The following is a 21,302-nucleotide window of genomic DNA, read 5'->3' as shown; positions in this document are numbered from 1 at the left end:
AAATCTAACTTCCCCATGGACTTTTTCAGAAGGTCACAAAAGGGGATTCCATAACCCCAGGACACTGCAACCGTCATAAATACAAGTCAGTTGCCAAGCGTCTGAATTTTGATTACGTGACTACTTACAGCTCCAACAGCTGTTAAGAGTGAAAACTGGTGGTAAGTTTTTTCAATGCCGTTATAACTTCGAACAGTCCCTAAACAAACTGTTGTAAGTTGAGGACTATCCGTATACATTTTTTGTACCTATAAAAAAAATTCCCAGGAAAAACCTGAGTCAAAGTAGAGCTAAAAGGTCTGAAAAAACCTAAATTTGACAGAATAGCCCTAAAATACACATTGTGTTTCTCAATGTTAGAAGCTTTAAGATGGGTGGACTTCAACTCCCAGAATTCCCCAGCCAGCATATCTAGCTAGGGAATTCTGGGAGTTGACGTCCACCCATCTTAAAGATGCAAAGGTCCAGAAATACTGTGCAAAAGAACAATGAAGCAGTTTGCTGTAGAAACACACAACAAACTATATGCTAAAGTAATCTAAATTTTGAAGATCTGCCTACATTCCTAATGGCAGTGTTTGAATAAAACCAACAAGTTTTCAATAATCCCCCAGAGCAGAGGTGAAATCTAATTTTTTTTTTTGCTAATGGTTCTGTGGGTGTGGCTTGGGGGGTCATGTGACTGGGTGGGTGTGGCTATGTAGTCATGTAACTGGGTGATCAAAACATAGAAAGTCACTTTAACAATATCCTGCTGGAGCAGGGCTGGACTAGATGACCTCCAGGTGCATTCCAGCCCTGGATTATCCTCTGAAGCTGGATTGTACCAGGATTGTAGTCCTTCCTTCCTCTCCTCTTTCTTTCTTTCTCAGCACCCCTCCCTCCCTTTTTTAAAAACTTTTTTTTAGTATTTTTTACTACCGGTTCTGGGAAACAGTAGCATTTTTTACTACCGGTTCTGGGAACCAGTAGTATTTTTTACTACCGGTTCGGGCGAACTGGCCCGAACCGGTAGCATTTCACCCCTGCTCCACAGATAGTCAACCCTTCCCGAATTCCAAGATGGCACTTAAACTGAATTAACCCACATTCTGGGATTTGCATTCGATCCTGAACCCTTAGCTAAGCAAAGCAGACGGCTGTTTGTGTGACAGGCTCAGCAGCCCCAGAAAACTAAAATGCAGGTGAATCAAATTTCGGAGTTCCTAGTCCCAAATTATAGGGACGCGGTGGCACCCTGCCTAAGACGCTGAGCTTGTCGATCAGAAAGGTCGGGAGTTCGGCGGTTCGAATCCCTAGCACCGCATAATCGAGTGAGCTCCTGTTACTTGTCCCAGCTTCTGCCAACTTAGCAGTTCAAAAGCATGTAAAAATGGGAACCACCTTTGGTGGGAAGGGAACAGCGTTCCGTGCGCCTTTGGCGTTTAGTCATGCCAGCTGCATGATCACAGAGATATCTTTGGACAGTGCTGGCTCTTCGGCTTTGAAACAGAAATGAGCAGCGCCACTTAAGAGTTGAGAACGACTAGCACATATGTGCGAGTGGAACCTTTATCTTTTTAGACCCGAATTGCAAACTTTCAGAGGAACACAAGGGGGCAGCAACAGGCTAGAAGTCTGTTTCTCTTTCTTGCCCTCTGTTGGTTATCGGGAGTTTTGCAGCCACTGCATTTTACAACTACAGGCACTAAGCCTTGATTTGAGGCCAGTATCTTGTCTGAACGCATCTCCCACACAAATCTAATGGGGGTCAGGACAGGATTCAAGATAAGAGAGGACAATGCGAATCACTCTACCTCCTCTAAACATCTTTTGAATGAGCCCTGCAGAAATCCCAGAATTAACTTGAAAACACGACGGAGGAAAAGATGAAATGCAGAGAGAGGCGGAGATTGCCCCAACCATATATAAAATGAATGAAATGAGACGCACATGGAAAGGATTAATTTAGCTTTAGGCCTCCATCACATCTGCTTTCTTCAGCCCAGCTCCTCAAGCCAGATGCGTTTAAAAGCCATCTCTCTCTGGCTCTCGGCATGGAAAATGTGCGTCCGAACCCCAGGGGTATCCAAAAATATGAAAATGGCAGCCACAACACGGGATCACATTTTCACTTAAAACAGAAAGTATCTAGGTCAGGGATGGTTTCACTTCCCTTTCCTTCCGATTCACAAATGTATGTGTGCGCATACATGCTCGCTTTACTCGCCCGCGCCCCGTCCATGCATGTGCCCGGCCTTCCACGCATGTACTGGGCTCAAAAAAGGTCCCTAAATAGGACAAAATAGAATCAGGGAGGGCCAACCAGCGAATTCCCCTACCGGTTCGGGCGAACTGGTAGAATATCACCTCAGATCTAGGTGCACCAATCTATCCACCGTCTTGATTGTTTGAACATCAGTGGCCCCCAATCTTTTGGGCCCCAAGACCGGTTCTGCGGAGAGAGCTTTTTCCGCAGATCGGTGGGGTTGCAGTTTCGAGTGTTGCTTGCATCCCGCGGATAGGGCAATGGTGGGTTTCCGGATCCCGTCGCAACCAGTACGCTGCAACGGGGCCGGGCGTCCACCACGGGCACGCGGTCTGTGCACAAATGGGCACCCACTGCCCTGAGACGCTCCAAGTGCTCAGAGGAACATAGTGCAGGCCCATACGCTGTGCGTAAGTGCGCAAATGGGCTGGTTGGCTTAAATACGGGTAGGGAATGAAGGCGCGCGGGCAGGCCCTCCAAAAGCACCATTCTGGTACGGTGGCTGCTGCTCCCCGTACCGGAGCGTACTGGCTGAAACTCAAAACTGGGATGGGGCTATAAAAAGGTGTTGACACTCTAGAAAGAGTGAAGAGAAGAGCAACCAAGATGATGAGGGGGCAGGTCACGTGATCAAAATCCAGATGCTTGGCAACTGGCATGTCTTTGTGACAGCTGCATTGTCCCGGGGTCATGTGACCACCATCTGTAAACCTTCACAGCCGGCTTCTGACAAGCAAAAGTCAATGGGGGAAGCCAGATTTGTTTAATGACTGCATGGTTCACTTAAGAACTGCAGTTATTCCTTGACGAGGGTGGCAAAAAAGGCCATAAAATGGGGCGAAACTCACTTAGCAACTGCCTGAAGATTGCAGTGGTCGTAGGTCGAGGACTATCTTAGGAGCATTACTCAAGAACAGGCACACGGGGTGTCTAATTTGGTTGGTGAGAAAAGGTATACCGGTAGTCCTTGACTATACAAAGTTACAACAGCACTGAAAAAAGTGACTTACGACCATTTTACCCCCATTAACCACCTTTGTAGCATCCCCTTGGTCATGTGATCAAAATTCAGATGCTTGGCAACTGGTTCATACTTATGACCATTGTAATGTCCCAGGATCCCCTTTTGCGACCCTTCTGATCAGCAAAGTCAATGGAGATGCCGGATTCACTTAACAACCGTGTAACTCACTTATCAACGCTGGCGATTCGCTTAACGACTGTGGCAAGAAAGGTGGTCGAATGGGGCAAAACTCCACTTGACCAATGTCTCCCCTCACAACAGAAACGTTGGGGGGGTTCAATTGTAGTCGCAAGTCGAGGACTGCCTGTACTCAACTAACGGCTGGAAGGTCTACCTTGCTATTTCCCCAGCTGCTCGGCAAGCCTTTTTTTTTAAAAAAAAGAACTTTTTTTTATTTTTAAACAAACAAGTACAAACAAACATAAAACATAAAACACCTTCCATCGATCGATTGGTTACAAAACTTTTTTGTACATTCTCAACATAGTCTTCGCTTACACTTTATATAGAATCTCGTATTATCAATCTGGTATAAATTATTATACATTTATTTGACTATAATTGTCATTACTTCATTTTACGTAAGATATTCTACATTTCAGGTAAATTGATATTATGACACTTCATTACATCATCCTAAATCCGCCCAATAATAATACATCTTTATAAAATTCTTTATCTAACCATTGATAAGGTAAGTCCCATGCTTTATAAAATTGTTTATCTTTGGTTGCCAAACTTTTATGCATCCTTACAAATTATATAAAATCTCATATGATCAATATATACAGTATGCATACAGTATTGTCATGATTGATCATTTATTTGACTAAATAAATGCTCGGCAAGTCTTGAATCCGCACAGCGAGGTGGGTTTCTGTATGTGCGAACTGCGCAAAATGCAAGGGTTTGAGGGACCGAGCGACAAGCTTCTGGCCTCCATCCCTGTGAGCAAAGCAGTTCGTCCAGCCTTCCACAGCTGGTGGCCAGATGTTTTAGGATTTGGCCATGGAGACATTGCTGGTTGATAAGGAGCAGAGCTAGAGTGCCGCTTATCTGGAGCACTGGCTGAATGTATCTTGGAGGCTCTTTATAAAGACTAATTTTCCTTGTGTCTATAGAGCCCTAATGGTGAACCTATGACACGCATGCCCAAAGTGGCACGCAAATCCATGTCGCCCGGCATGCGTGGCCTTGCCTGTTTGTCTTCCAGGTTTCTGCCGTGCATACACACACGATGACCAGCTGTCCTTCGCACATGCGGCAGTGCTGAAAAGCAATGCGTGCATGGACGCTGGGCAGCTGATTGTTAGGTGTGCATGTACGCCAGAACCCAGAATATATAGAATAGAATATAGAATAACAGAGTTGGAAGGGACCTTGGAGGTCTTCTAGTCCAACCCCATGCTCAGGCAGGAAACCCTATACCATTTCAGACAGATGACTATCCAACATCTTCTTAAAGACTTCCAGTGTTGGGGCATTCACAACTTCTGGAGGCAACTTCTGTTCCACTGATTAATTGTTCTCACTGTCAGGAAATTTCTCCTCAGTTCTAAGTTGCTTCTCTCCTTGATTAGTTTCCACCCATTGCTTCCTGTTCTACCCTCAGGTGCTTTGGAGAATAGCTTGACTGCCTCTTCTTTGTGGCAACCCCTGAGATATTGGAAGTTTGGCTTTTCTGGAGCGTGATCCCTTCACACCCACGGCAGTGCCGAAAACTGGCCTGGGCATGCGCGCTGGCCAGCTAATCATCATGTGCACAATTCGTGCTAGCACCTGGAACTTCCACTTTGCCGGAGCACGCCATGGCTTCGTGCACGGCTGTGTGACATTTCCGCGTGACCTTTTCGGCCAGCGGTGACACAAAAGTTCACCATCCCTGCTGTAGAGATTCTCCGTCATCCAGGTCCTGGTTGTCCCCAAAGGTGCTTTTTCAAAAGGCAACTGGACTTTTGTTTTTTTCCTTAGAAGACCTTTCGCTCCTCATCCAAGAAGCTTCTTCAGTTCGTTAAAAGAAAAATCCAGTTTCCAAGGAAAAGTTTTCAAGAATAACCAAAGTCGAGTTGCTAAGAGGAGTCCATACAAAGTTGATTAAGGAGATGATTAGAGGACTGACACCACAAATGGCGGAAGACATGAGACTGTTTTGCTACTGGAAAGATACAGGTTGATAGATGGAAGAGTATAATTTAAAACTAGTTAAACTTAGTGAAATTTAGTGACAATAGATAAATAAATAATGATAATGATAATAATGTATACAATGTGTAGTGTTATGGTAAGTAATAATGGGATATGAATATTGAATGGTACCCATGAAAGGAAGATTAGAAATCCTTTTGGATTATATATAAAGGTTAATAAAGAAGAACTAAGTTTGATACAGTTAAGTCTTGATTATTAGGGGGGGAAATGATATGTTGCAGGATAGAGTCAAATAAAGGAGGGATAATGATAACAACATATATATATGTATGGGTACAACATGGGGAAATGGGATGTAAATTGTAAACAGTGATTTGGAAAGAAGGATTAGAAAACTTTGTTATTAAATATTATGGATGTTTAGCTAGAATAGGACAAAAGGACTCAAGTGTTATTGGAGGATTTTAGAAATAGTAAATGAAATGCCAGTAGGTGGTTATGTATTAAATCTTGGTATATTTTATGATGAAGGACATTTAAACAATTATAGTCAAATGAAAATGGAGGTATGATGATGGTAACATGTATAAATATATCTGAGTTAAAATACTTGAGTTAATATGAATTATGTTTGTTGACTGTGGAGGAGATGGACGAAAGCCTTTTTGTAACCAACTGATACACTTTCTACAGTACGTAAAGAAGGATGTGTTTGTTTTCAAAATTAAAAAGAAAAACCAAAGTCCAGCTGCCTTTTGAAAAAGCACCTTTGGGACTAAACTTTGCCTCTTGGAGAAGGGAAGTTCTAATTTGATGGAAGCTGATGGAAAAACGGATTCACCTTTGAAAGCTAGAGATTTGCAGGGCACCAAAATGGTTGGGTTTGATAGAGTGATTTGGTGGCTTAGAGGTGGAGCAATTGTCACACAATCAGGAGGCAATGAGTTTGATCCTAGGTAGAGGCAGGTATTTCTCTCTCTCTCTCTGAGAGAGAATATATCTGCTGAACAAAACTCCACATTGGTGACAGGAAGGGCATCCGGCCATTGAAACACTCTGCTAGCTCCATTCAGTTGCCAAGACTCCACCCCACAAGGGATTATGGCGTCGTTAAATAAGGACGATGATGATTTGTTGGGTTTGATCTCAGAAAATGCAAGAAAATTGAATGCAGCACCTGTCTGCAACACCACAAAGTTGTTGTGCAAGGGTACAAACAACCATGGTTGGAAATGTGCCTCAGCTGGCTCCAAGCTGGGTGAGCAACATACCGTATTTTTCGGAGTATAAGACGCAGGAGTATAAGACGCACCTTTTTCCCTCAAAAAAGAGGGTGAAATACAATACAATACAATAGTAGAGTTGGAAGGGACCTTGGAGGTCTTCTAGTCCAAAATCTGAGTTGAAATTAAACACTGAATACAGCATTTTTGGCCTCCACCAAAATGGCCGTGCATTGCCTTTAGGAGACTTCCAGAGGGCTGGGGAGGGCAGAAATGAGCGAAAAACTGGCCAGTTTTGGCTCCCCAGGAGCACTCTACAAGCCTCCTAAAGGCTATTCATGCCCTCTTTTTTTGAAAACAAACAAACCAACAAACCAGGCCCGTTTTCATGAAAAATGGGCTGCTTTTGGGAGATCTGAAAAGTGCAAAAACTGTTTTTTAAAAAATTTGCCTCTTCAAAATCTTGGTGCATCTTATACACAGAAAAATACGGTAACTATGGTCCTTCCTCAAACCTTGGAGAGGAGGCTGCTGTCTAAAAAGGGGAAACCCTCAAACCCCCCCATCTCACAATCGCCAAGAAGGAAGAGGGCTATCCATCTTCCTGTCTAGCGTATCATAAGGACTGAATTCACACAATATGTTCTCCTAACCTGAATTGCATTCACGCAGCAGGCTAACCTAAACAGAATTAAAACTCTCTCTTGCCTTTGCACGGGATTTCCCACGCCAAGGCGCCCGAAGCGCTGCATTCACGCACAAAAACCCCAAACCAAGGTCAATGCAGGTTTTCCGGAAACTTATGGTAAAGAAAATATATATTTAATTATCCATGGAATAACAGCAGCTAAGATTGTTATTTGCACAACGTTGGAAAAGTGAAGAGATCCCTACAGAAGAGAATGTGATTAGGAAAATATTAAGAATGTGCAGAAATGAATAGATTAACCCTGGCAATCAAAGAGAAAGAACAAACCGATTGTTATACTATATGGGAATTATTTTATCGGTGGTTAGAGAATGAATATAAGAATTAGAAGTAAAAGTAGATGTGTAAAATATAGAAAATGTATCAAAAGAGTTAACATAATTAATGAGTTAAATAAATCAAGAAGAGAATTGTTATAGTATTAAACATTTGAGGTATTGGTGATTAAGCTAGGACTAGACGAAATAATGAACGTGGTTGTAAATTTTAATTGCACAAATTTGTTATTGCACAAAATATTTGTACCCGGACGACACTGTTTAATGGAAGATGGAAAATTTTTATTTTAAAGAAAAGGTCAATGCAGGTTTTGTGAATCAGGGTTTGAACTAGTCCTGTCATTTCTTACTGAATGAATAGCTTTATTCAATTTGAGATCTTCTAAACACTTGGGTTTCCTAGCTCACCAAAGCCAAGTTGGACAGGGAATTTTACTAAAAGCAAAATAAGAATTTTACTAAAAGCAAAATAAGAAGAGAAATCAAAATAGATGCCCTACATTGCAAGAGACAAGGGCAAGTAACGTCTTAAATCAAAGTACACGGATTCTTCTTTTACTGGGAGGGAATACAGAAATGGATTTTAATGACTTTTTGACAATTTTAATGGCTTTTTAAAAAAAAATCTCGCCTTATTCTACTCTCCCCGGTTGCATAGAACAGGGCTGAGCTGATTGGCGTATCAAAAAGCTTCCGGCAGTGAAACGATCTTTGCTGAAAAAGCAATAATTGAACCCAGGTTCAAAAGATTAAAAACTGTCAAAGAAATGGCTGTTTTATAATCTCAAAGCCTTTAGGCGCTGCTTAGCTATGGGGTGCAAGGACTAAAATCTCCAAAGACAGCTAGCAAAAGCATCGCAAGCCAGGATGTCTCATATGGAGATTATAGTTTAAGATGACTCCTCAGCCTACCAAGTTCCCCAGAATTTTTTTTTTAAAAAGAAGAGATTTGCTGATATCTCCACGGCTGACGTACATTGCACATCAAAGCAATTTCCGCAATTCTATCTTCTGCTGTCCGACCACGCATGCAAAGACTTTCAAGTTCTGGTTTTTATCTCCCGGACAGATCTGAGATAAGCCATTTCAATAATGATGGCGACCCCAGGGTGGGGGGGAGAGACGAACCAAAATTCAGGGTGTCGTTTCAATTAAGACGATGACACACGTCAGCTCACCGCAGCCTTTAAGGCCTGCTAATATCCAAATCCCAAACACAGGCAGTCCTCGACTTACGACCACCGTGGAGCGCAAAACCCCTGTCTCTAAGCGAGACGGTGGTTCGGTGAATTTTGCTCCCCATTGCAACCTTTCTTGCCGCACGTTGTTAAGTGGATCAATACAATTAAGTTAGCAACACGGTTGCTAAGTGAATCTGGCTTCCCCCCTTGACTTTGCTTGTCAGTAGGTCGCAAAAGGGGATCACGTTAGTGGCGAAATTCAAATTGTGGGCATGGCTTGGTGGGCCGGGCAGGGGAAGGATACTGCAAAATCCCCATTCCCTCCCCACTCCAGGAGAAGGATACTGCAAAATCCCCATTCCCTCCCCACTCCAGGGGAAGGATATTGCAAAATCCCCATTCCCTCCCCACTCCAGGGGAAGGATGCTGCAAAATCCCCATTCCCTCCCCACTCCAGGAGAAGGATACTGCAAAATCCCCATTCCCTCCCCACTCCAGGAGAAGGATACTGCAAAATCCCCATTCCCTCCCCACTCCAGGGGAAGGATATTGCAAAATCCCCATTCCCTCCCCACTCCAGGGGAAGGATGCTGCAAAATCCCCATTCCCTCCCCACTCCAGGAGAAGGATACTGCAAAATCCCCATTCCCTCCCCACTCCAGGAGAAGGATACTGCAAAATCCCCATTCCCTCCCCACTCCAGGGGAAGGATACTGCAAAATCCCCATTCCCTCCCCACTCCAGGAGAAGGATACTGCAAAATCCCCATTCCCTCCCCACTCCAGGAGAAGGATACTGCAAAATCCCCATTCCCTCCCCACTCCAGGGGAAGGATATTGCAAAATCCCCATTCCCTCCCCACTCCAGGGGAAGGATGCTGCAAAATCCCCATTCCCTCCCCACTCCAGGAGAAGGATACTGCAAAATCCCCATTCCCTCCCCACTCCAGGAGAAGGATACTGCAAAATCCCCATTCCCTCCCCACTCCAGGGGAAGGATATTGCAAAATCCCCATTCCCTCCCCACTCCAGGGGAAGGATGCTGCAAAATCCCCATTCCCTCCCCACTCCAGGAGAAGGATACTGCAAAATCCCCATTCCCTCCCCACTCCAGGAGAAGGATACTGCAAAATCCCCATTCCCTCCCCACTCCAGGGGAAGGATACTGCAAAATCCCCATTCCCTCCCCACTCCAGGGGAAGGATGCTGCAAAATCCCCATTCCCTCCCCACTCCAGGAGAAGGATACTGCAAAATCCCCATTCCCTCCCCACTCCAGGAGAAGGATACTGCAAAATCCCCATTCCCTCCCCACTCCAGGAGAAGGATACTGCAAAATCCCCATTCCCTCCCCACTCCAGGGGAAGGATACTGCAAAATCCCCATTCCCTCCCCACTCCAGGGGAAGGATACTGCAAAATCCCCATTCCCTCCCCACTCCAGGGGAAGGATGCTGCAAAATCCCCATTCCCTCCCCACTCCAGGAGAAGGATACTGCAAAATCCCCATTCCCTCCCCACTCCAGGAGAAGGATACTGCAAAATCCCCATTCCCTCCCCACTCCAGGAGAAGGATACTGCAAAATCCCCATTCCCTCCCCACTCCAGGGGAAGGATACTGCAAAATCCCCATTCCCTCCCCACTCCAGGGGAAGGATGCTGCAAAATCCCCATTCCCTCCCCACTCCAGGAGAAGGATACTGCAAAATCCCCATTCCCTCCCCACTCCAGGAGAAGGATACTGCAAAATCCCCATTCCCTCCCCACTCCAGGAGAAGGATACTGCAAAATCCCCATTCCCTCCCCACTCCAGGAGAAGGATACTGCAAAATCCCCATTCCCTCCCCACTCCAGGGGAAGGATATTGCAAAATCCCCATTCCCTCCCCACTCCAGGAGAAGGATACTGCAAAATCCCCATTCCCTCCCCACTCCAGGGGAAGGATATTGCAAAATCCCCATTCCCTCCCCACTCCAGGGGAAGGATGCTGCAAAATCCCCATTCCCTCCCCACTCCAGGAGAAGGATACTGCAAAATCCCCATTCCCTCCCCACTCCAGGAGAAGGATACTGCAAAATCCCCATTCCCCCCCCACTCCAGGGGAAGGATGCTGCAAAATCCCCATTCCCTCCCCACTCCAGGGGAAGGATGCTGCAAAATCCCCATTCCCTCCCCACTCCAGGAGAAGGATACTGCAAAATCCCCATTCCCTCCCCACTCCAGGAGAAGGATACTGCAAAATCCCCATTCCCTCCCCACTCCAGGGGAAGGATACTGCAAAATCCCCATTCCCTCCCCACTCCAGGGGAAGGATGCTGCAAAATCCCCATTCCCTCCCCACTCCAGGAGAAGGATACTGCAAAATCCCCATTCCCTCCCCACTCCAGGAGAAGGATACTGCAAAATCCCCATTCCCTCCCCACTCCAGGAGAAGGATACTGCAAAATCCCCATTCCCTCCCCACTCCAGGGGAAGGATACTGCAAAATCCCCATTCCCTCCCCACTCCAGGGGAAGGATACTGCAAAATCCCCATTCCCTCCCCACTCCAGGGGAAGGATGCTGCAAAATCCCCATTCCCTCCCCACTCCAGGAGAAGGATACTGCAAAATCCCCATTCCCTCCCCACTCCAGGAGAAGGATACTGCAAAATCCCCATTCCCTCCCCACTCCAGGAGAAGGATACTGCAAAATCCCCATTCCCTCCCCACTCCAGGGGAAGGATACTGCAAAATCCCCATTCCCTCCCCACTCCAGGGGAAGGATGCTGCAAAATCCCCATTCCCTCCCCACTCCAGGAGAAGGATACTGCAAAATCCCCATTCCCTCCCCACTCCAGGAGAAGGATACTGCAAAATCCCCATTCCCTCCCCACTCCAGGAGAAGGATACTGCAAAATCCCCATTCCCTCCCCACTCCAGGAGAAGGATACTGCAAAATCCCCATTCCCTCCCCACTCCAGGGGAAGGATATTGCAAAATCCCCATTCCCTCCCCACTCCAGGAGAAGGATACTGCAAAATCCCCATTCCCTCCCCACTCCAGGGGAAGGATATTGCAAAATCCCCATTCCCTCCCCACTCCAGGGGAAGGATGCTGCAAAATCCCCATTCCCTCCCCACTCCAGGAGAAGGATACTGCAAAATCCCCATTCCCTCCCCACTCCAGGAGAAGGATACTGCAAAATCCCCATTCCCTCCCCACTCCAGGGGAAGGATGCTGCAAAATCCCCATTCCCTCCCCACTCCAGGAGAAGGATACTGCAAAATCCCCATTCCCTCCCCACTCCAGGAGAAGGATACTGCAAAATCCCCATTCCCTCCCCACTCCAGGAGAAGGATACTGCAAAATCCCCATTCCCTCCCCACTCCAGGGGAAGGATACTGCAAAATCCCCATTCCCTCCCCACTCCAGGGGAAGGATGCTGCAAAATCCCCATTCCCTCCCCACTCCAGGAGAAGGATACTGCAAAATCCCCATTCCCTCCCCACTCCAGGAGAAGGATACTGCAAAATCCCCATTCCCTCCCCACTCCAGGGGAAGGATGCTGCAAAATCCCCATTCCCTCCCCACTCCAGGGGAAGGATACTGCAAAATCCCCATTCCCTCCCCACTCCCGGGGGAAGGATATTGCAAAATCCCCATTCCCATCCCACTCTGGGGCCAGCCAGAGGTGGTATTTGCCGGTTCTCCAAACTACTCAAAATTTCCGCTACCGGTTCTCCAGAGCCTGATGAATTTCACCCCTGGACCACTTGGTCCCCGAGGATATTGCCACCGTCATAAATACGAATCCGTTGCCAAGTGCCTGAATTTTGATCACGTGACCATGGGGAATGCAGCAACGGTCATTAAGTGTGAAAAACGGTGGTAAGTCACCTTGTAACTTTGAACGGTCACTCAATGAGCCGTTGTTAAGCCGAGGACTACCGACGTAAAACAAAAACCCAATATGCACACAGAGATATTGTCTCTGATATCGCTAAGCCCTGACAGACAGACAGACAACTGCCTGAATTCACACAACTAAAATGAAATCTAACTGCATTGATGGCAGATGTGGAAACCTTTTCAGACAAGAATTCACAAGACAGCAAAACAAGAGTTTGTGACCTACTGAAAACTCCCTTTATCACACGGTCGTTGTTTTCCTTTTTCAACTTGTGGTCGGCCACCAAGAAAGACATGGAAATATGAACAAGAGACTGTTGGAGCACCGTTAACGTTGGGTTTATGTGCAAAGCTGCGTTAATTTTCACTCGCCCTCCGGCATAAATCATAAATATAAATAAGTGCCCCTATGGATAGGAACAAGCAGCCCACTCTGCAAAGCTACAGTAGATTTCACCCAAGATTGATTAGAAAGAGATATTACGTTGAGAATACGAAATACAGAATTTGAGAGTCGAAAGGGACCTTGGAGGTCTTCTAGTCCAACCCCCTTGCCCAAGCAGGAGACCCTCTACCATTCTGGACAATCTTTTCTTGAAAAACTCCCACGATGGATCACCCACAACTTCTGGAGAGAAGTCATCACAGTTTGTTCCCACGGTCAGAAAATCCCTCCTTTAATTCTAGATTGGATCTCTCTTTAAGTGATTTTCCACCCGATGGGAACATACAATCATAGGACTGGAAGGGACCTTGGAGGTCTTCTAGTCCAACCCCCTGCCCAAGCAGAATAACTAAACAGCAGAGTTGGAAGGGACCTTGGAGGTCTTCTAGTCCAACCCCCTGCCCAAGCAGAATAACTAAACAGCAGAGTTGGAAGGGACCTTGGAGGTCTTCTAGTCCAACCCCCTGCCCAAGCAGAATAACTAAACAGCAGAGTTGGAAGGGACCTTGGAGGTCTTCTAGTCCAACCCCCTGCCCAAGCAGAATAACTAAACAGCAGAGTTGGAAGGGACCTTGGAGGTCTTCTAGTCCAACCCCCTGCCCAAGCAGAATAACTAAACAGCAGAGTTGGAAGGGACCTTGGAGGTCTTCTAGTCCAACCCCCTGCCCAAGCAGAATAACTAAACAGCAGAGTTGGAAGGGACCTTGGAGGTCTTCTAGTCCAACCCCCTGCCCAAGCAGGAGACTCAGCCAAAACCATTCTGGGCAAACCTCCAGAAATGGAGTACCCACAACTTCTGAAGGCAATGTCATCCCAACTGGATATAGGTTGATTTTCTTGGGTACTTTCCATTCCACCCCTTTTCCAACCCCTCACCATCTTGGTCGGAATCCCAAGGTAGTCCTTGCACCTTCAAAAACCAAAGGGAAGAATGATGCGTCGGAGGACCTCACCCATACCTGCTCCATGGCCGAGACCATCCCATCTAGCCATCCTGGAAGCTTCTCCGAGGCCTCTCTTGCTCTCTTCCGGAGCTTGTCATAATACGTTTGGAAGAAAAGGAAGAAGAAGAGAGGCGCCCAAATGTGGTAGAAAACAAGAGAAGGGAGAGAGAGGGAAGCAAGAAAGCAAGAACTTACTTAACAGGAAAGGGAGTGACGGCGGAAATGGCGTAACCAAATGCAAGACCCAAGGCCTTTTTTGGGGAAAGCTGCAGCCGCCGGCGGAGAGAGAGAGCTCTCAAGAAGGGTTCCTAGACATAAGGAAGGCAGTTCAACCCACACTGAGGAAGTGGGTTGAGAAGCGTGGCAGTGTGCAGTAGAGCGAAGGGTGGGGACCGAGAGAGTTCCCGTCTTCCCATCCTATTGTTACAGACTGCAAGACTTTCGGGCCGACATGTTGAAACTCAAGACGTAGCAGCTTTTTGGAGGCCTCCTGCCTCTTGGGGGAAAGAGCTGATGGACCATTTATGGCAGGGGTGTCCAAACTTGGGAACTTTAAGACTTGTGGACTTCAACTCCCAGAATTCCCCAGCCAGCTGGCTGGGGAATTCTGGGAGTTGAAGTCCACAAGTCTTAAAGTTCCCAAGTTTGGACACCCCTGATTTATGGACACTCAGAGGGCAGAAGAGACTAGACCAAGGGTGTCAAACTCAAGGTCCGCGGACCAGATTCTGGCCCGCGGTGCCGGCCTGGTTAATACCGTATTTTTTCAGAGTATAAGACGCACCTTTCCTACCCCCCAAAAGAGGGTGAAAATCTGGGTGTGTCTTATACACCGAATACAGCATTTTTTGGCCTCCCGAAACCACGCCCCCCTTCGCAAAAATGGGTGTGCAAAGGATTTGGGAGGCTTGCGGAGGGCAAAAATGAGCAAAAACTGAGGCATGTTTGCTCGTTTTTGCCCCTGCCCCAGCAGCACTCTACAAGCCTCCCAAAGCCTCTGTATGTCCCCCCACCCCATTTTCTTTTCCAAAAAACAAGGCGTGCAAAAAGTTTGGGAGGACTGCAAAGTGCAAAAACTTTTTTTAAAAAAAAAATACTTCTTACAAAATCATGGTGCGTCTTATACTCCAGTGCGTCTTATAGTCCGAAAAATACGGTGGCAAAGGACCAGCCTGCGGTGCCTCTGGCAGCCAAAATGGGGTGTGGGGGACGATGACCTCATGCACTCCCCTCACAGCCCATTTTCCTGCAGCACTCCGGCAGCCGAAACGGGAAACGGAGGGGGGCTCATGTGCCCTCACCCTCCGTGCCCCATTTTGGCCAGCTGTGCTGCAGGAGGAGTCCGTCCTGTCTCCTCCCCACCCCCACCCTGGCCGGCCCACGGAGGACAAGTACAATGCTGATCCAGGCCTTGGAAGAAATCCAGTTTGACACCCCTGGACTGGACCTTTTTGGCAATGAGTTCCAAAGTGGGAGCGTGTGTTTGCGAGGGCTACAAATTGGAAGAGCAGACGCCCGGTGGACATGCGCACGCCGGGAAGATGATCATTTGGTTTCCGGCACACACATGCTCACCGGCCACCTGGTCTTCCAGTTTCTGGCGTGGGTGCGCGCAGAAACCTGTGTGCATGTATGCACTGGGGAGCAGAAGATCATCTTCCTGGCGCGCACATGTGCAACAGGCGTCTGGTCTTCCAGTTTGTGGCATGCATGTGTCCGTGAAGACCGTGAATAACAGGGCAATGGCTTGCATGCCTGGAGAGATGGCTCTGCAGGCCACTTTGGGCACGATTGCCATAGGTTCGCCATTCACGGGCATAGATTCTGCTGCTTGAGCAGGGGGCTGGACTAGAAGACCTCTAAGGTCCCTTCCAATTCGACTTGGGAGCAAGGCCACAGGTGGACGGTGAATGGCCCGTCCCAGAGGAAATAAAGGAGGAGCCAAAGGGGAGTGGAGTTTGCAGGAGACCATTAGTTCGCTTCATTGGTTGGTGACTCTCTGAGACTCCTTGCAGATATCAGCCTGGCAGCTCTCCAAGCCAGAGAAGGTCTGTGACTGTAAATCCTCCCTCAAAAGATTTTGCTGGATGTGAATGAGCAGAATTCACAGTCAATGAATAAAACGGGTTTTTGTCGGGACCAGGAGTTTGCTTCATTGGTTCGTGATTCCCCGAGGCTCCTTGCCAAGTTTTGCAGATATCGTCCTGGCAGTTCTCCAAGCCAGAGAAGGTCTGTGACTGTAAATCCTCCCTTGAAAAACTTCGTTGGATGTGAACGAGCAGAATTCATAGTCAATTAATAAAAGGAGGTTTTGTCGGGACCAGGAGTTGGCTTCAGGCTCTTGGGAAGCCTCAGAACAAGAGTCAGAAGGGAACTTGGAGGTCTTCTAGTCCACCCCTTTCTCATGCAGGAACCCGTTACTCTAACTCCAATAGTCCTTCAAAGAATAGATGGAAATCCGGAACTACCTGCCTCCACAAACTTCACCCAGGCCGCTTCACAGTATATTTTGCAAGCAGGCATGAGAAAATCCAGCTTCCGGGCCGTGGGTGACATTACCATAAAATTTATTCAACCAAATATTAGCTTTTTATTAAGATTGAGAGGGGGGGGGAGGGAGACGTGTGCAATCCTTTTAAGTTCCTCTTTGCTTTCTTCGGAAATCAATTTGACGCAGCCAAGGAGACGGTGCCCTGCAAATAAACCAATTTTGCATAAGACGAGGCCTCTCACATCCTCTTCCTTGACGCCCTATCAGCCAGTGCCGCTTCCGTTTCTCAACGGTTGGAACTTTGTAAGAAGGGTGGACTTCAACTCCCAGAGTTCCCCAGCCCGCCCAGGAACTCTGGGGGTTGAAGTCCGCCCTTCTTAAAAGTTCCGTTGAGCAACACTGTGCTAGTGTGGTTAAATTTTGCAACGGGGATTGTTGTTGTGAGTTGCAAAGTCGTGTCCGATCCATCACGACCCCATGGACAACGTTCCTCCAGGCCTTCCTGTCCTCTACCATCCTCTGGAGACCATTTAAGCTCACATCTACTGCTTCGGTGACTCCATCCAGCCACCTCCTTCTCTGCCGTCCCCTTCTTCTCTTGCCTTCCATCATCCCCAGCACGGGGCTCTTCTCCAGGGAGTCCTTCTTCCTTCTCCTTAGGTGGCCAAAGTCTTTGAGTTTCCTCTTCAGGATCTGGCCTTCTAAAGAGCAGTCAGGGTTGATCTCCTCTAGGACTGACCGGTTGGATGGCCTTGCAGTCCATGGGACTCAATGCAGGAGTCTTCTCCAGCACCAGAGTTCAAAGGCCTCCATTCTTTGGCGCTCAGCCTTCCTTATGGTCCAACCTTCACAGCCATCCATTGCAACTGGGAAAACCATAGCCTTGACTATACACACTTTGGTTGGCAGGGTGATGATATCTCTGCTTTTTAGGATGCTGTCTAGATTTGCCAGAGCAACAGGGACAGGAGAACCTTTGAGAAAGAGAAGGGGGCTGGGATAGATCAAGGGTCTTCAACTCAGGGGATCAGGAAGGTTTCATGAGGACTAGCTCCTTAGCTCTAGAGACACAACACTAGAAGCCTTCTAGCATTCAGAGGCAAACGTCGCTGGTGAACCCAACACCAAGGATATCATTTTATTTCTCGAAACATGCAATTATTAAATCAGAACTCTGCCAAACCGAGCTGTAAAAACAGCTGTTTCATTTTGGCCTCCGACATGTCAGCTTCTCTATAATGAGCAGAAGTTATTGGACAACCATTCGACTGAAGTGGTAAAAGGTTTCTGGTTTGAGCAGGAGGTTGGACTAGAAGACCTCTAAGGTCCCTTCCAACTCTGTTGTTCAGTTATACTGCAGCTCATCCTTGAGTCCCAACAGTTCATTTGGTGGCGGTTCAAAGTTACAACGGGATTGGGAAAAAGTGACCTATGACCGCTTTTCACACTTAACGACCATTGCAGCATCCCCAAGGTCACACGGTCAAAATTCAGACGCTGGGCAACTGGTTCACACTTACGACTTTTCTTGCCGCCTTTGTTCAGCGAATCGCTGCAGTGGTTAAATTAGTAACACGGTCGTTAAGTGAATATGGTTTGCTTGACTTTGCTTGTCAGAAGGTCGCAAAAGAGGGACACGTGACTCCCGGGGATCATTGCAGCCGTCATAAAGGTGAGTCGGTTGTCAAGCATCCAAAATGTCAATCACGTGTCCATGGGCATGGATGCTGCAACGGTCGTTAAGCGTGAAAAATGATGGTAAGTTCATTTTTTCGGTGCCGTTATAACTTCGAATCGTCACTAAGTGAACTGTTGTAAGTAGAGGACTCCCTATATAGCCTATTATTCCCGCTCATTCAAGTGATATTCCACCGACGTGCCTATTATTATTCCCAAGAGCCAAGAAATATTTTTTTGTAATCCTATTTTTTTTATTTTAAAAAAAGCAAAAATTGGCTTGTTTTTGCTACCAGCATTAATTGCTCTGCATTTACCCGCAGACCATCTGGGAGCCTTACGACTCATTCTTCCTGTTTAGCCAAAGCAAATAAAAAGACCATAAAAACGATGATCCCACCAAAATACGCCAACTCACCAACTATCTGCATTTGTCATACATGTGCCACCGAAAACGGGCTGCATTTTATTTTATTTCCCCCTCCCCTCTCTTCTCCACGCCATCGGCAAAGGTTTTTTTTTTATGAATGACCCGTTGGAGAAGCTTTTATGAATGAACGCGGGGAGTAATTTTCGCTTGGCAACGTTTTTTTGTTAACAGGGATGAATGGAGAGCCTCAAATGCCGAATGGAAGGGTCAAGCTATATCCATAGGAAAGGAAGGCCTTTTCTCCATTCCGTTAAAATAAGCCGGAAGATTCTTTCTGGGGTTATAATATGCTGGGAAAGAACGCAGAGAAGAGCGACAAGGAGGATTACGGGGCTGGAGGCTAAACGTTATGAAGGAAGCCCATGGGAATTGAGCATGGCTAGTCTAGTGTAGAGATCAGCAATCTGGAGCCGCATGTGGCTCTTTTATCCCTCTGTTGCGGCTCCCTGTCGTTCGAAATATGCGTCACAGCTGCCAATGTACGACACCCGCTGGAATGTGATTTCTTGAGCTTTTCAACCCCCCCGGTAGGCCGAACATGAAACATCCAAGAAAAGAAAAGTTTCAGAAGAAAACAATGTTTAATTCAACTAGATGTACTAGTTTTGTGGCCGCTCAGGAAATAGTCAGTCACAGGGAGGGTTTTGTGGCTTCCCGCTGTGGGAAATGGGTCCAAATGGCTCTTTGAGTGTTTAAGGTTGCCGGCCCCTGCTCTAGTGAAGAGAAAGGCCACGGGGGGGGGGGGGGGACGACACATGACAGCAGCCTTCCAATATTTGAGGGGCTGCCACAAAGAAGAGGGGGGGGGGGGGTTTCAAGCTATTTCCCAAAGCACCTGAAGGGCAGACAGGAAACCATGGAGGGAGACTAACCCGGGAGAGTAGCAACCTAGAATGAAGGAGAAACTTCCTAACAGTGTTAACAATTAACCAGTGGAACAGCCCGCCACCAGAAATCGTGAGTGCTCCCTCACGGGAGGCTTTCAAAAAGAGATTGACAGCCCCTCCCGAAATGGTATAGGGCAGTGATGGCTAAGCTAAGGGCACGTGCCCACAACCATTATGCCATGCACCCCCGCCCGCCGCGCATGCACGCACAACCCCCTACACTCCCCTTTTGTGCATACACGTGTGTCCCCCACAGCCCGTTTTCAGGCCTCCCTGAAGCCCCCTGAAACCAAAAACTGGGCCCGGGGGAGGGGCGCTCCCCAGCGGATGCGCACATTCCCCTTCCCTCTGTGCGTGACCCCACCCCCACCCCCTACGCATGCACACGCAGCTCCCACATGCGTGGCAGAGACCGAAAATCAGTTGGCCAGTGGAGGCGCATGCACGGTGGAGCCAAGCTGGCTTGCATGCCAGCAGAGGGCTCCGCGTGCCATCTGTGGCACACAAGCCATAGGCCCTGCGCCTCATTTTAGGCCTGGAGGGCCTCCTGCAACACCCTGTCGGCCAAAATGGGCCCTGCGCCTCGTTTTAGGCTCTGTGATGCGTGCATTTATTCTCCTGTTCGTTTGTCCTATGTATGTTGCAGGGCAGATTTTGCATGGTATTTCGTAGACTCCTTGGTTTTCTAGTTGCATCTTGTTTTTGGGGTTTCTTAAGATGTTGACTATTTTTTGGTCATGCTGAAGGCTGTCTTGATATTGTGCTTGTGGAGAATTTTGCTGATTTTATCTGTGGTGCCTTTGATGTAAGGGAGGAGGGTGATGCCGTTGTCCTGTTCTGTGTCTTGGTTTTTTGGGGGTGTCTCCCTTTGGATTAGGTTGGTGATTGTGTTTTTTTGGAATCCGTTGGAAATTAATTTGTGAGAGTGTGTAACTCAGTTTTCAGGTGGTCTTTGTCGGCTAGGCGTTTGGTTCTGGAGATGAGGGTCTTGGCTACAGAGTTGATCTGTGCAGGGTGGTGATGGGATTGTGTGTTTAAGTAGCGGTTGGTGTGTGTTTTTTTCTGGTAGATGGTGTGTCCTAGCCTTAGTCAATAAACGAGTCCCAGCCACAAAAACCGACACAGGACCCAGAACAACACAGGACATCATCACCAATCACCCTCACCAAACATCAATTCCATCAACCAATCAAGATGTGACAACACAGCCAACCAATCCGTTTAAAGCAACAAAGCCAACATTCCACACACACACACCTATATTTATAGAAAAATGGCAGCTCCGATCACGCTTTGCTCGCACAAGCACGAAGCCAAAGGCACCAGCCTGAAGATGACGAGTGTGACCTCGTCGAAATGTCACCAAGATATTACATGGGAAAAGACTCGAATACGCCAAGACCTGCATACCTATACCCATGAAAATCTACGAAAACAAATATCCTACCTCTACGGGGAGGAAACCTTCCTGCAGATCAGGACCTACGAAAAACTCGAAGTCCGAAGAATCACCATCTTATGTCACCTCATGTTCCTGAGCAACTGCCGAGACAAAAGCCTGATCCCCACATGCTTCCAACTAAAATTCCATTCAAAAACCTTAGAAAGGATCCTGAAAAGAACTAAATTAGCCCTAATCAGAAATGAACTCCACAGGAAAAGATTCCTACTAGACCAAACCAACCGGGACCTACTCACTCTTCACCTCAAACTCAGCAACAAAATCCACCC

General features: G+C 47.3%; 1 protein-coding gene across 3 annotated transcripts in view; it reads right to left on the bottom strand.

The window, feature by feature from the left end:
• RGS19 (regulator of G protein signaling 19) overlaps nucleotides 1-21,302 on the bottom strand; it is a 69,536-nt gene that overhangs the window by 31,354 nt on the left and 16,880 nt on the right. The window contains exon 1 of one of the 3 annotated variants that reach the window (XM_081949821.1): nucleotides 21,019-21,157. The exons of 1 other annotated variant lie outside the window; for it this stretch is intronic. The gene's annotated coding sequence lies outside the window, so the exon portion shown is untranslated. Of the gene's footprint in view, nucleotides 1-14,101; nucleotides 14,259-21,018; nucleotides 21,158-21,302 lie in introns of those variants that run through there. One more of the 3 variants, XM_081949820.1, reaches the window with a different exon arrangement.

Source organism: Natrix helvetica (genome assembly GCF_964273705.1).
Source record: "Natrix helvetica genome assembly, chromosome: 3".
Classification (NCBI taxonomy): Eukaryota; Metazoa; Chordata; class Lepidosauria; order Squamata; family Natricidae; genus Natrix; species Natrix helvetica.
This window is presented reverse-complemented; position numbering and strand designations above follow the sequence as displayed.